The sequence below is a fragment of the Stegodyphus dumicola genome, chromosome X2, assembly GCF_044657685.1.
Source record: "Stegodyphus dumicola isolate Sdum_Otavi_A_Nest chromosome X2, ASM4465768v1".
In the NCBI taxonomy this organism is placed as follows: Eukaryota; Metazoa; Arthropoda; class Arachnida; order Araneae; family Eresidae; genus Stegodyphus; species Stegodyphus dumicola.
In genome coordinates this window covers 66,855,289-66,871,003 of record NC_140781.1, presented here as the reverse complement: position 1 = coordinate 66,871,003, position 15,715 = coordinate 66,855,289, and the positions used below count along the sequence as shown (strand labels likewise).

The 15,715-nt window shown below is 33.6% G+C and overlaps 1 protein-coding gene across 3 annotated transcripts in view; it reads right to left on the bottom strand.

The window, feature by feature from the left end:
* Window positions 1-15,715, bottom strand: part of LOC118197628 (triple functional domain protein-like) — a 430,606-nt gene that overhangs the window by 247,483 nt on the left and 167,408 nt on the right. The window lies entirely within an intron of this gene.

The window sequence follows — 15,715 nt, the reverse complement described above, 5'->3', positions numbered from 1 at the left end:
AGGAAGATAATAATATCCGAAGAAAATAAAACAGTTCCCATTATTCTTTTATAAATTATTAAATCAAGTTTGTCAAAATTTTCTGGAAATTTTTAGGTAATCTTATTTACAGATAATAGCAATTGCTATGCATTTTAACCAATAGGATTTTGAGCCACAATTTATCTCAAATATTTATAAGTATTGAAACTCGCTGATAATCTCTAAAATGTCATAAATACGCATTTGTTATTCAAACTTCAGCTGCAGAAACAATTCATATTACGAAGAGTTTTTTATTATTATAAAAGACATTTCAGCGTGTTAAACCTGAAAACATACTACGGAGATGTAAAAAATAAATATTTGATTAGAGTGGTTCAGTTATTAATTGGTTTAGATAAAATTGTTTTAACACTAAAGATACAAAAACATGTAATTTTGTTTTACTTTTTTAAAATCAAAAAGAAGCTTATTTTCTATTTCCTCTAGGGTGTAAAGGAAAAAGTCACGGCAGGAATTGTCATTAGCCGGAAATGTTGCCGGAAAAAAGGCGTCCTCAGTAATTCTACAGAAGTGAGAAAACTTTCTCTTCTGAATGTCGCACTCAGATGCCATTACTTCGAATCACGGTGAGACCGTAGTTGTTTTCACGTCTCTTGCTCCTAAACCGCTAAGTATATTTACGGAGATTCCCGAATTAAAACGTCACCACATGAATTTGGTCGACTGAGTCTCATGCTTCTTTCTACCCTTTCATTGGGTAGAATGGGGGTGAACATAAGGAATTATCTCATCTTTTCCTACACGCTGTCTTCTTGTAAGTGGTACATGTCTCGCTAGCAAATCTCGGCGAGGGCATGGTCGATTTCTCACGTTTCTCTAAAAAAAAAGTAATGCCTCGACAAGTAAAGATTTATGTAACCCAAAAATGTACTACAATAAGAATAAAGACCTTCTTTAGAGCTTTTCGTACATTAGTATCTTCTGCCAAATTAAGGGAAAGACGTGAATAGCAGGAAGTACGGGTACTCAGTGTGAATAAAAAGATCCTGCATCGATCCCTTTTTTTTAAAAAGAATGGCTTTCTACCTTACAGTTTTCTCTTAACATACAGCATACAGTAAAATCGTAATACAAACAATTGCACATAAATAACTTAAAGATAACAGTTATACTAAGCATATGAACAAAACGTTCAGAAAAAAAATGATTTATTAGATTTATGTTTCACTATTTTGTATTGTTATTATTTTTTATTTTATAAAAATAAACAAATTTTCAGAAACAAAATCCTCGATTCTAATTGCACAAAATTTAGATTCAGATTAATGTGGTGGCAGCGCTCATATTTGGCATAGAATTGCTTAACTTAACTCTTAAATCACTTCATTTAAAAATATTCATTTTGTTTCTCATTTTCCGCAGTAAATGACCGATTGAGCTAAAGCCTGCTTCCACTCGGTAAGAAAGGCAAATGTTAGTTCGATAACAACTTTATTTTGGAATACTCCTTCCTGATGATTTTATGTGTTTGTAATAAGACTTTGCATGATATAGCTTTATATCTATAAACAATTAATTATCAATTTTATAATTCATTTTTAGTAATCAATGAAATTTTGATTATGCCGATTAATTGCCGATGCCCATTCGGCTATCGATGCCCAACTGACCCCTTGATTATCACTGACCCCCTCTTAAATTTCATCGACATCCAGGTCAGTACCGGCCCCTTTGGAAATTCATTATTTAGATCAAAGCTTTTATTTTTACTTTACTATATCAGGGCAAAATGGGTTTTTTTAAAACTCTTGTAAAAGATTTTAAATGATTATATGTCGGAAATGCATACAGCACAGCTATATTGTCTAGACTTTAATCCTACGTATTTACTTCAAGTTCACTTTAAAAGCTTTTACTGCTTTTATTGAGTTACCACCGTCATATAACTTGACTTTTCCAAATAAATTGTATGAAAAGTCAAGCAATAACTGGACGTTTGGTGGTAATCAGAATCTTAGCATTTATTCAAAAGTAAATGATAGTTTCAACTTGAGTGTAAGGAATCCAAAACTAGATTAAAAATTCAGCAAAATTAGTAAGCACTCACAATTAAACAATTCTCCAAAATTCATACTTTTGGCAGTTAAATTTATTAACATTTGCCCCCAAAATAACACTTGCAAAAGATTGGTTTAAGAAGGACACATTAGTTCTCCACGTTCTTTCTACTTTTTAAGTTTTATGGGGGAAAATGTGGCTGTATTGTATTTTAACAATCGATGACAAGCAGAATTGGAAAAAATATATTAATCTACAATATGTTTAGATAAAATTGAAAATTACTTAACTAAATTTTATTTAAAAATTTCTTCTACTTTTTGTTAATATTAATATTCCGGTTGTTTGCTTTCAGAGTTTACTATACTTCACAAAATTGTGCATGGAACTCTGGATTTTTTTTAATCAGACTTATATATATATATATATATTTGTTTTTCGTGCACAGTGACAAAACGAGAGTATTTAAGTAGTTCCTATCTTAAATGTTTCTTAAAACGTAACAACGTATGTTAATTATAATTCCATAAGAGTTTGATCAAATATAAAGTAATAAGCAAGTGCAAAAATTTGAAACCTTTATTATAAAAAGTGCCCTAGTATTTTTAAAACACAGAATGTCAACGAAATTGAACACGGATAAAAATTAATTTAAAGTTTGCAACAGCGAAAAGAGCCAGCTTAACAGTAGAACTGTCGAACAAATAACTCAAAGTATTGCTAAAATGTTTATTTCATACATACAACTTCAAAACAGAAAGTCTTATCTCTTCACAAACATGAGCTGAAAACAATGAAAATAAAACTCAAAGTTACGTTATGATTTTCATTTGTGTAAAATATCACTTACCGATCATATGCGTTTTCAAGAACTTAAATACATTTTATTGTTAATGCAAATCATTATTTGATTTCATTCGCACTTTTAGGCAGCAGGAAATAAGATATACTGAACCTTCTCCAAGACTTACTGAGGGCGTTCGTTTTCTTTGGAGGTGGTGGTCTTGGACAGGTCACGTTCAGTGCCAGAAAAACTACACACTTTTACAGATGACTGTCTCAGGAATATGGTCGCGATGAGAGGGTTCATTGTCATTCTATATTTTTTCAAGTTATGACGTGGCGCTAACAAATTCAACAGCTTAGAACGACTTTTTTATTAAATTTCTACTTAAATAACTTCAATGATTTCTAAACTATTAAAAATGCAGGTTGTAAGTTACTGTCTTCCCTTAAATATCATTAATGATAGAAATTCTGTAAACTTCCAGTTAGATCTGCGCATTCCAAAGTTTAAGTGCTCAAAGCAACAACTTGGCAAGGTACTTAAAATTTAATTATCTAATCGTAAAAGGTAGAAACCAGTGATGTACTATTTGATATCAGAAAAAAAACCCCAGAGAACTGTGTTTTCTTTTTCCCCATACTGTATAAATATGTGTTTTTCTGTCGAAACAGATAAGATCAAAAAATGATAAAACTAAGGAGAAAAGTATAACTATTTTTTTCTGTCTGGTTTAAAGTAGAAAATGAAATCATATACATTTTATCAAGTTATATTGTTTAAAATGTTTAGTATTTGTTGAACTGGTTCAGTTTTGAGCTGTTGACAGCTGTAACACTACAATCAAATTACCGTATTTATGCGAATCTAATGCGCCATCGAATCTAATGCGCATCCCCATTTTAAAACTTTAAATAATAAAAAAATTGTTTGTCGGCGAATGTAATGCGCATCAATGGTATGAGGAATTTATTGAATCTTATTTTATACAATAAATTTGTATATAAACTATCAATCAATGGTATGATAATTTTATTTAAATTTAGATACCATATTTTATACAACAATAGATTTATACATAAAGTAGCAGAACATAGAATTAACCTATTAGTGGGCTATTGTTATGTGAAACAATCATTGTTAATTACCACTACCGTATATGGTACATATCGTAAAGTATGAACATGAAATAAATCGTAACATTTCTATCTAGCTAACAGTTTCTACAATCAGTGATTAATAGTAAACGTCTTTATTCACTATTTTGATGATAACATTTTTAGTCCCCTTCTCCGTAATGGTGTAGTTACGAGGCATATCAAACCAAATTGGCGTCTCGTCAGCGATGTTAATTTGCCGCATTGAAAAATTCTTTTCCTTCTGAAGTGTGATGACATACCGCTAAAATGTTAGTAGTTTTCTCTCAAAATCTGCAGGAAGCTTTTGGCATATTGTTGTACGGCGTTTTAGAGATAAGCCCATCCGCTTCATAAACCGATCCACCCATCCACGGCTAGCTTTAAACTCTGGTTTCGGTATTCCAAGAACTTCAGCCTCCTCTTTTGCTTTATTTCATATAGTGTCGCTAGTCACAAGTTGTCCATTCTTCCTCCTTTCACGTACAAATTCCAAAACCTTTTTTCAATTTTAGGGTGTCTTCCTTTGCGAGGGCCAGTGAATTTCTTTCTACTAGTTTTAGTTGCAAACAGTGCCAATTTCTGTTGCCGCCACAAGCGAACATTGCACTCAGCTACGTTTAACTCTCTCCCAACCTTTCTATTGCCATTTCTTTCAGGATAAAGAATTACTTTATGTTTGAAAGTAGCGTCATATGACATTCTTCTCTGCTTGCCCTCCATTCGTGACTACGTACTCTGCAGTTTGTATCCTCTGTGCAATAATGTGTCAACCATAAATGTAACGGTAAATGTAGTCGAGAAATACAGTAATCCATTGTTACGATTTAAATTCGGTTGACGTCATCGGCGAACTTTGCACTCGAATCTAATGCGCCATCGAATCTAATGCGCACCCCAATTTTGAGTACTACATTTGGCCAAAAACGATGCGCATTAGATTCGCGTAAATACGGTATTTCTCTACCGGGACATTTTCATGGCGGAAAGAAATTCTCTGCTGCTTTCGCAAAACTCCTAGCAGTGTATTTTCCTTTACTTAAGTTGACAGTTTTATGCTTCCTGTATGACCAGATACTTTGATATCGGAGATGTACATTTTGAAAATTATTGAAATCCACTGATATTTTATTCTCTCTTCCCATTCCATTGCCTCTCAGAACGTTCGCTTTGACTTTTTCTGTTAATCAAACCATCCATCTGATTTTGGAATTCAGGCTCGTTTTACGAATTTACTAAAGAGAAACATTGGAAAAGTTCTACTCTGCAGCTAGAGTATCCATGTGAGATGACTGCTGAATAATAATTCCCTGGATTGTTGCCAAACGTTGCAAATCAATTTAAACTAGAAACGCCGAGAAAACGGATAATGACCTTAGAGTTCAACCTACTGGATTAACAAACCAGGAGAAAATCATCAAATATTTATAGCAGAGAATCTAAGGAAGTAATAAACTAAGTACGAATACGAAAATGGAAAAATAACATAGCACAGGGATTATAAATGAAAAGAGAAGCACGCTTGTTAGGTATTTTTGCTCCTTAAGAAAAGGAAAGTGTTTGAGTTTTTTAATACATTGTTTTCGTTGAAACTAGTACCAATTTAAATACACCTGATTTTAAATTCCATGGATTATTTTCATGTTTAAATGAATTATACGGTAGCAGTTAATTACCAGTTGGATGTTTTTTCTGTTTCAAGCAGACCAATATCTTTCTAACTTTTGAGTTTTGTTCGTAGCTTATGATTTAACTCTAGCAAAATTACTAATTTGATCCTTACTTGGAAAAAAGAAGAAACACTTTCTCTTAATTTGGTTCTTGTTAATTGATACTGGATTGCTTTGTTTCCCAATTAATCTATGATGAATGACAGTAACTACCTTTTCAGTACTTTAAATTTTACTTTTTTATTTTACTTTCTGGAATTTTTACAGTTCAAGATATTATTTTTTTTACAGCTTTTAAAAGATTTTTATTACAATAGAAATCTAAATAACTTAAAATACCGACTAAAATTTATTCCAATAATCAACACTTTAATTAAATTTCTCTTTCTTGGAGATAATACATGAAAAACCTTTTCTAATAAACATATGTAGCAATTGTTTATTAGAAAAGGTTGCATACATGTAGCAATTGACAAAAAGTTAAATAATCGCCTGAGTAATAAGTCAGAGTAATATTTAGAGTTATTAGGAATACCTTTCAGAGTTGGAAACAAGAATTAATATCCAAAGCTAGATGTAAGAAGTCAACAGTTCTCTATTAGTATCTTGTAATTTTTGTACTTTTGTGCCGTATGTGTATTTGGTGTGCGTTCTGGTACATTAAAATAGCTTTGTAAATCAAGAAACCTCACAGATTTAACTCATGCCGCCCATGCGGGCTCTACACACATATATATACATATATATAACAAATCAAAAGTAAAAGTCGGAACGAAAATTAAATAAAAATTCTGTTCCAAAAATATGAAGGCTTTTCTTTCTCGCTCCAGTAAAGGTTACCAAACTGAATAAATGAAAACTAAGGAAATGTTCGAAAACGAAATCATTAAAAGAAAATAAAAAATTAAACACTTTAAAAAAAACTACAGAACATGAGACATAATCAAACAAACTGCAAAACATTTTGCTAGAAATTTTTTTATCTTCTCTATTTAACGCTTCAAATAGAACTTGTTAAGGAAAAGTGTTTTGAAGCCTTAAACCAAGTTGATTAATGAGTTATGAATGCATGTTTCGTTCCTCTGAACCATTTGAGACTTGAAACCGATTTTCATTACTAAACTATAAGTTTTAAAAAAATTTCTAATTAGTTTAAATGTTCAGAACTTCCTCCTGCATGCATTCATACTTATTGTATTTTTGTTTATATACATATAGACCTTTTAGACCGTACTAGACTAAAAAGCGAGAGTTATCGCTTTAGTCTGAAGCAAATGCAAAATCGTAAGAAGTTATAATCGTAAAAATTAATTCTGAACAGCAGATGTGTATATATATATATACACATCTGCTGTTCAGAATTAATTTATAATTCTAAATCGATGTTAGTACTTATATGTACTAATTAATTATTACATTATTTTCTGCTAAGAAAACTTATGAAACTCGAGGCTAAAACGGTTTGGTAAACAATGTTGCAGAAGGGTGAATTTTACATCAAAAAGACTCAGCACATGATAGTCAAAATTTCCATACATATCAGCTACCTACGTCTTTAGGTTTTTCATGTTTATTTCCACTATTGAAATGGATGAATTCACAGAAAACTGACAGTGAGGAAAAAACTTCATGCTTATTATTCTAAGAAAACGTTTGAAATCTGTTATATGGTACTGCTTGTATAAGGACTCAAATCACTATCTTTTAGACCGTACTAGACTAAAAAGCGATCGCTTTAGTCTGAAGCAAATGCAAAATCATAAGAAGTTTAAAATATTCTTTTTATTTAACATTTATCGCTTTAGAAGATTCTGTTTCAATTCCTTCCTTTCCACGGGTTAGCTATAAAATTGAACGCATTTTATAGATATTCATCTTTCGGATCGTTTTCTCTTCTGTCAATAAAATTCGCCGCTCCATACTTCGGATATGAGCTCCTAGGATATATACAGGATTTCTTAACTCTCTGGTTTAATTTTCATTGGTGAAACTGAGAGAGTCTTAAAATTTCGCACTAAGGAACATGAGACACATGTCACGAAAAAAGAAACTCATAAATACACTGACCAATGCTGTTGGTCAGAAAATCATGTTTTCCAGTTTTCTGCAGCCAAATTTATTCAAAAAAAATAATCTTCCATTGACGAATTAGATTTTCTAGAGACGTTTCACATTCATAAAAATCTTTAATTTCTAGTTCACGAGCCCAATTCCAGTCAGTCATTACCTTCAGCTTATAAGGAAATTATTTCATAGTTGTTTCATTTTTCATCAATAGATGGCACTTGTAAGTTGACTTCCTTCCTCTCATTCTTATCGCCAGTTTCTCTTTCGTCATTTGCACTTTTGCTGTTGAAGAAAAATGTTCTACTATCTTTTAACCTTCAAAAATAGCCCTGGAAATTAATGAATACTACACTAATTTTTGTAACTTCTCCAACAGGAACTTTTCCTCAGTGCCGCAATTGCTATTTTTATCATTTTGTAATGAAATTATAACTCCATCTTCTGAATACTCTTTCAGAATATTTCATTTTATATAAAATTTTCAGCAAATATTTATTAGCAAGGGATACAAATTTTTTTTAAATATCTGTAAAGATTAGCGGTTGTCCTACTCTTTCAATTCATACATTTACATTGCATAGCTAAAACAAGTCCATTATTATTTTTAAAAGTAAATCATTTTATTCTTGAATGTATTCATCATATTAACCAATGGAAATATTTACAGTTGCTGAACTGAGGCAAATAGAATATGTGTAATATACTCATATTTATTCGTAAATGCAAGAAATTCCCGAATTTAAATAAGAAGGGATCTTTAATGATATATGCCTTTATGTTGCAGAAGTCCATACTTGTTTTAAAACAACAGCTATAAAAATGAGCTTTGCGTTTATTCTAGATCGAGAAAATGAGATTTATCCAAAATATATTTTTCATTTCCCTTTCTAACTAATTAAAATCTTAATCAGATGAAGTATCTGATGATGAAAATGTTTGATGTCTCCGGCCTTTCACAACAAAGATCTTAGAAATCAACGCCATTGAATATGAATGGCGACGGAATAAATCTTCGCAACTTTAGAAGTGGAAACTGAATAATTCAGCAACTTTAGATATGAAGCTTCTCAAATTAAAATTTATTGAAAGAGGACTACCTTTGCGCCAAATGGCATTCTCGGGCAACGCTAGAGTAAGTATAAAATCTTAAATTTCAACATTCGATTTAACGCTACTTAGATTACTTTCACTAAGTAAGCTTATTTCAGCTGTTGATATTATTAAATACATTAATTTCTAAATAGCGATGCGATGTTCGCAAATGAAAGGGCCCCCACCAATGAACAAATGGTTAAGATGGCTGAATACTGGTAGTTCGACCTGGTTTGGATTCGAACTCAGGTGAACGAGCTGGATGCATGGTCCGTTTTCGTGATTTGTGTCATGTATAACGTGAATATGAGCCAGCTACCCTCAGAAAGTACTCTACGAAAGTATCCCTCCCATTAGAAAAATAGCTCTCGTGGCTTTGACCAATTCAAATAACCAAACCTAACCTGAACTTTAAATCATGAATATTTTACTTCTTCAATCTTTATAAAATTTTCTTCGGACCGTTGTGAACTCTAGATACTTTTACAGCGGATAAGACAGCACGAAAGGAGTGACTGCCGTCGTTTGCGACTATGAAGTTAATTTCAGATGACCAAGCACAAAAGGAGAATTATGTCTTTTCATTTCTCAACTTTTATTCACAGCTGAGATAAATGTTTAAATTTTGGGAAATAGATGAAAAGAAAAATATAAAATTAAGCAAATTCTATAGTTTATATAACACAATTAATAGTTTATGTAACAAATATTGTAAAAACACCTGAGAAAATGAAGAAAAAGGAACAAGCACACAGTTACTACCGTCGTAAACAAACATATAGTTATTGCCTAGGAAACAAACGCACACATTACTTAGAAACAAAACAGTAAATGAGAATGATCTTTGATATGACGTCCAGATAAATAAGGATGGTACCTTAACGTTCGGTTTCATACCGGATCGTAACATTACAGCAGTATCACAGTTCTTGCGTTTTCCTTTTTTGCTTTTATGATCATGGGACTTGGACATTACGCTTTTGGCATCCCTAATATAATTGTGTAGAGCTTCTATGTAATTATGGATTGGGGCAAAAATAAAGTAGTCTGGCGTGCAGCATTCGGTTATGCGAAAAATTCACCTTATTTTATAGGATGAAAATTATCACAGAATAAATTACGTTTCTAGGAGTCTGTCTTTAACAAAGGAACGCAGCCCTTTTACGTGCTTTCTGAAAAATGTCATTATTGACAAAATAAGACGTAAATTTTTGGAATAAGATACTGTATTTTTTATACAGACCGCATGTAATACCGTATTTTCTCGCGTATTTTTTCCTCAGCGTTTTAACGTCGAATTTGGAAAATTTTAAAAATATTCATGTAATTTTACCATTCCTCAATCTGTTTAGAGAAAGAGCGCTCCTAAATTTTAAAGTGGATTCATCCACCTAAGTCATCCTTTTTATCTTACTAACAAAGAAAAACCATCACAAATTACCTTTGAATGTCGCATTGAACCTTTCCTTGTAGAGAAATTAGGTTATTTCGAAGCAAAAGACATGAAAAATGAGTAATGCCCTCACCGGGACTCGAACCTCGAACCCCTCGAATATGCGCCGAGCGTGCTGACCATTACACCACGAAGGCATGCTAAAAAGGCGGAAGAAATACCTTAAATACTCCCCCTATTAAAGGGCGACTGGTGATTAGGGGACCCAGTAGCCAAATTTTGGCATGCTAAGAAGGCGGGAGAAATACTTTATATCCTTCCTATCTGTGGAACTTTATGCAAGACAAATACAAGAACCGATCCATAGCGAAGCAAACACGAACTGGCATTCAGTCAACGATTTCTTCGAATCAGCTGCACATTCACCTTCTCCAATTATTTAATACATGGTTTGAGGTCTAAGGAGTAGCATAGGCAACAATAAGAACGGGCGAGATTCAAGTTACACGGAAGTAGAAATGAAGTTATCTTATTAGACATTGTAATGATAATATTAATATGCATTCGTATCGGAAAGTAGGTTTCTTTTAAAGATATAACATTGTGATATACCTGTAATTTATCCATGGCCACTATTCATTTGTAATGATATTGTAATTCCAATATTACTATGCATTCGTATCGGAAAGTAGATTTCTCTCGAAGAAATAATATTGTGATATACCTGTAATTTATCCATGGCCACTATGCATTTGTTTGGATCTTTCTGTTGCCGGGTTCTTCGGAAATTAAATTATTCGCAGAATTTTCCCCTCTACACTTTCGGACGACAAAATTGATAAGAAAAAGTGGTAAAATAACGCGAAGCGATACGGTATAATATTTTTTTTAGTTGTTGTAAGTGAATCTATAGAACTGTTGCAAGCACATTCATAGCATAACACAACAAAGAATTTATCCCGCGACTTTTTAAATTCACCATGTGGCTCACTTTAAGAAATAAACTACATTATGTGGATTATTCATCGTATGTATTTTAGCAATGTTATTAAAGTAAGTTTTTAAATTCAAACACAACACGAACACATTTGATACTTAACGTTTTCGTTTGACAAAGCATACGAAGATTGCTTTCTTTGAAACAGCTGCCTTTATAGCAGACTTTCTAAAGAAAACTAGTTTCTATTTGCTTAACATGCGGGGGAAACCCTAAACAACTTTGATGCAGTGATTTAGTTACATGATAAATCGAAACCAATATAACCCTCAGTGTGGCCTTATATATGCGGCCATTTTTTATTCGCTCATGTCATGAAACATTTGTGGTTAATTAATCGAAAAGAAAATTAATCGAAAAGAAGTAACTAAAACAAAAGAATACATACTTATAAAAATACGATATTGCAGTTGATGCTTACATAGTAATTAAAACTGGTAGAACAAAGGTGTGTCTTTCACTCCCACTTATATTTTGAGTTATTTCATTTCCGTTCTTTTAATATGCAATCGTTGATAAATTCGGTAAATATTTCTCCCATAGGAAATACTACTGAGATACTATGGTAGGTTATTTGAATATGAAAAAGCACACTAGAGGTATCTGCCTAAGCGGAGGGATGCCTCCTTGGAGGATTTTCTAAGAAGAATGGTTCGCATTTACCTAACATGCCATGGTTTTCATACATAGCACTTTTCAATACAACCCAATTGACAAGCAGTACTTATATTTCCGCAATAATAAATATGCCAAATTTGGCTGATATATTGTTAAGGTTAGGTTAGGTTCTGTAATTACGGCAAAGCCTCGAGGGCTATCTTCCTAAGGGGAAAGATACTTTCGTGGAGGACTTTCTAAAGGAAACTGGCTCGTATACACGTTACACATGGGGAAAACCACAAAACACCCATGCAGCCAGCCCGTTCGCGGGATTTGAACCTCGGACCGAACTACCAGTGTTCAGCGACTTTACTGCTCGGCCGCTGGTGGGCCGATATATTGTTAAGAGCTGTTGCCCTGTCACATCAAAAATATATGAATGGTAAAGGGAAAAAATAGAAATATTTCTAAACATCTTAAAAATTCTGTAGAAACTTCTATCAACACAAACATCTAAACTAACTATGAAGTCAGTTTCAGATGATTAAGCACAAAAGAAGAATTATGTCTTCTAATTTCTCACCTTTTATCCGCAGCTGAGATAAATGTCTAAATTTCGGGTTAACGGTTGTAAAAAAATATAGAATTGAACAACACTTTTAGTTTATATAGCAAGTATTGTAAAGACAACTAAAACATTGAAGAAAAATCTAAGGAAGTCGTTGCTGGATGTGCGATACAGAATTCTAAAATGTTAAAATAAAGTACTGGATAAATTAAGCATTTATTTTTAGAAAAAGATTCATGAACAACAGCTGAATGTTTGGTGAAGTTATCAGGTTCAATGTTTCTTCTAACCTTCTTCGGAAACATACAATGACCTGACTAGAACAGAGAGCTTACTAAAGCTATGTTCACTAATTGTAGTAAGTAGACAGGATACAGACGAAGGGTATACAAAACCCTTTATTTTTTTTCTTTATATACAATGACTTCCGTACTTCGGAATACAATGACCCTCCACTCGGGGTCTAACTTAAAAGATATCAAAATAAAACTAAACTCTAATTTAACTTTAGAATAAGATTGGCCTTATAATAACAGAAAGCGTATGTAGCACAGAGACTGTGAACACTACAATACGTTTAATTTATCAAGAGGATTAAAACCTCTGGCCTGGAAGGCAAAGTAGCAACTGCGTAACTTCTAAGGTAAGCGGCCTGCTTCGCCGGCTGTTTTTGAATGCTCGGGTTTCCTTGCCCACTGATTCGCTTTTTCTCCGTAGCCATGTGCTTGAGTTTGCTGTAGTCTTGGCGTACCAAATTGGTTTCGCTGTTGATATTGGCGTCTTCTTTCGACGTCCGCCGTTCTTCTACTTTCAAACTGGATTGCTAGCTCAAATAATTTTTCCAGTGTAGTCGGATTTCTCAATTCAATAAAGTCTTGCACTTGGGGTAGTAACCTCGGCAGAATCACTTGAATTATTTCAGGATCCGGACGGTTTCCATACAAGAGCTTGAAAACGTGAATTTTTCTTAAAATAAACCTGGAGAGGTTTTCCATTCTTTGTTGATATATACTGAAAAGTTCTGTTTCTAATTTCGCACGATCCCTTACAACAGGGAAGGCTTTTAGTAGGGCAGTCTTGAAATTTTCGTAGGTATAGGTGGGACTTCCTGCTTGACCCAAGAGACTTCTGCCGATACATTTGAACCAGTTAAGCGCTTGGCCCCTCAAAGCGCTGGTAGCTAAGGTAACTTTTTGAAACTCGTGCACGGGGTAGAGCATGAAGTGGTCATCCAATTTTTCCAAAAAACTGGTTACCTGTGAGTTTCCATTAAACGTTGCTTCCGGTTTCATCGAAGCGCGCATGGTCTGGACAATATACCCAAATCGTTCCAGGGCGGCAGCTGGCATTTCTGGATTCTGAGCTGTTTCTGCAGGCAGCACAGGTTCTTCTTGAAACTCGGCCATGGTTATTCTTCGTCGGGCGCCACTATCAGGTTCAATGTTTCTTCTAACCTTCTTCGGAAACATACAATGACCTGACTAGAACAGAGAGCTTACTAAAGCTATGTTCACTAATTGTAGTAAGTAGACAGGATACAGACGAAGGGTATACAAAACCCTTTATTTTTTTTCTTTATATACAATGACTTCCGTACTTCGGAATACAATGACCCTCCACTCGGGGTCTAACTTAAAAGATATCAAAATAAAACTAAACTCTAATTTAACTTTAGAATAAGATTGGCCTTATAATAACAGAAAGCGTATGTAGCACAGAGACTGTGAACACTACAATACGTTTAATTTATCAAGAGGATTAAAACCTCTGGCCTGGAAGGCAAAGTAGCAACTGCGTAACTTCTAAGGTAAGCGGCCTGCTTCGAACTCACGGCTTCCTCTCTCCTGCTTGGCAAAAAGGCCACACTTAAATACTTGGCGTTCGCCAGACAACTTTGCATAAACTCCTTCACGCTTATAATTCTGGCCGGAAGTAGAAAATAAGAAGTGATAGTAAAGATTTAAAATAAAATAAACGTTAGTAAAACTTAAGATCCTTACAAAGTGCACACTGCAGGTAAAACAATTTAGAAAAGCAACTAGAGCTAGATATTCTACTTTTGAATCTCATCACCGAAAACACCTCGGCAGAAATTTTTATATCACGAAGTTCTTCAAATTCTCGTGCAGCCTATTTCATTTTGGCTGATAATTAAATCTGGAACTTAGAAACGTCTTGCATGCAACTCTGAAGAAAATAAGGTAATACTTTTTAAAAATACTTTGTCTGAAATGTTGTCAGAAGCGTGTATTTATTCACACGTTAAAGTCTGAACTGCTTTTAAAATGATTTTTAAAGTATAGAAGCTGTGTTCGAAGCTTTTCTTTTAACTTGTGAATTTCCTAATTATTTTGTTGGAAGGAAAGAACGTAATTTAAAAATTAGTAGAAATTCCTTCGTAGGTTACTCATTTGAAATGGTAAAATAGATTTGAAGCACATTTATTAAACATCCTATTAATGTATACGTAAAAAAAGTTATTTAAAATCACTTTAAGTGTTTGAAATATTATATCATGCATTAATAGAAGGAAAGAAAACCTAGTATTGATACCATAATTTACGTCCATTTGCATTATGCCACGGGCCGTACGATTCAAAATGCCGTCCTTTCCCTTGTGTCACAAACTGCACAGAGGGTTAAGCTGTAAAATATTTTGCCAGTTGGCACTGATACTGCACACATGCATTTATGTGGACTGTCTTTTCGCGATACCAAGTGGCCAGGATAATTTCCATAAACTGTATACTCGAGGAGCAGAAGTTGCAGGGTAGTAGATTACGCGTAAAAGTTGCCCATACATTGTTGTAGTTTCCGAAAATTGTTTTTTCCATCGACAGAACAGTTAGTGCATTCAATTAGTTGCTTATCAGCCTGTTGGATCCCACCGTTGGGAGGACGGGAACTAGAGTTTAGTGCAGTCTCTTTCGAGATTTGACTACGCAAAATGAGGAATATTAAAAGTGTTGGAACAAGGAGGGAAAGTACATGATGGGGGCACTATTATTTCAGTAATAGTATAAGTTGGGTATATAAAATTTATACGGCCAGTGTGTATACAAATACGGATGTAAAGTTGAATGAATGCAAAGAAACAAGAAGAATCAAGTTAAACAAGAATGTACATGGATATATATACAATGGCTTGATACAGCTGAAGATATTACATGGAGCTTTAATAGTACAAAACACTACAATGTGCTGGGGTTTTAACTGATTATCGCAAGTCCTGTCTCCTTGTGATAGTGAGACTACAGAGGTCTTAATGCAAGGCACTGCGGGCCTGTTATTGCAGGTGTTAGCTGTTCGTGCATGACAACTCTCAGCTCTTGGTTCCGAAAAATAATCTGTGAGAAATTACTGTA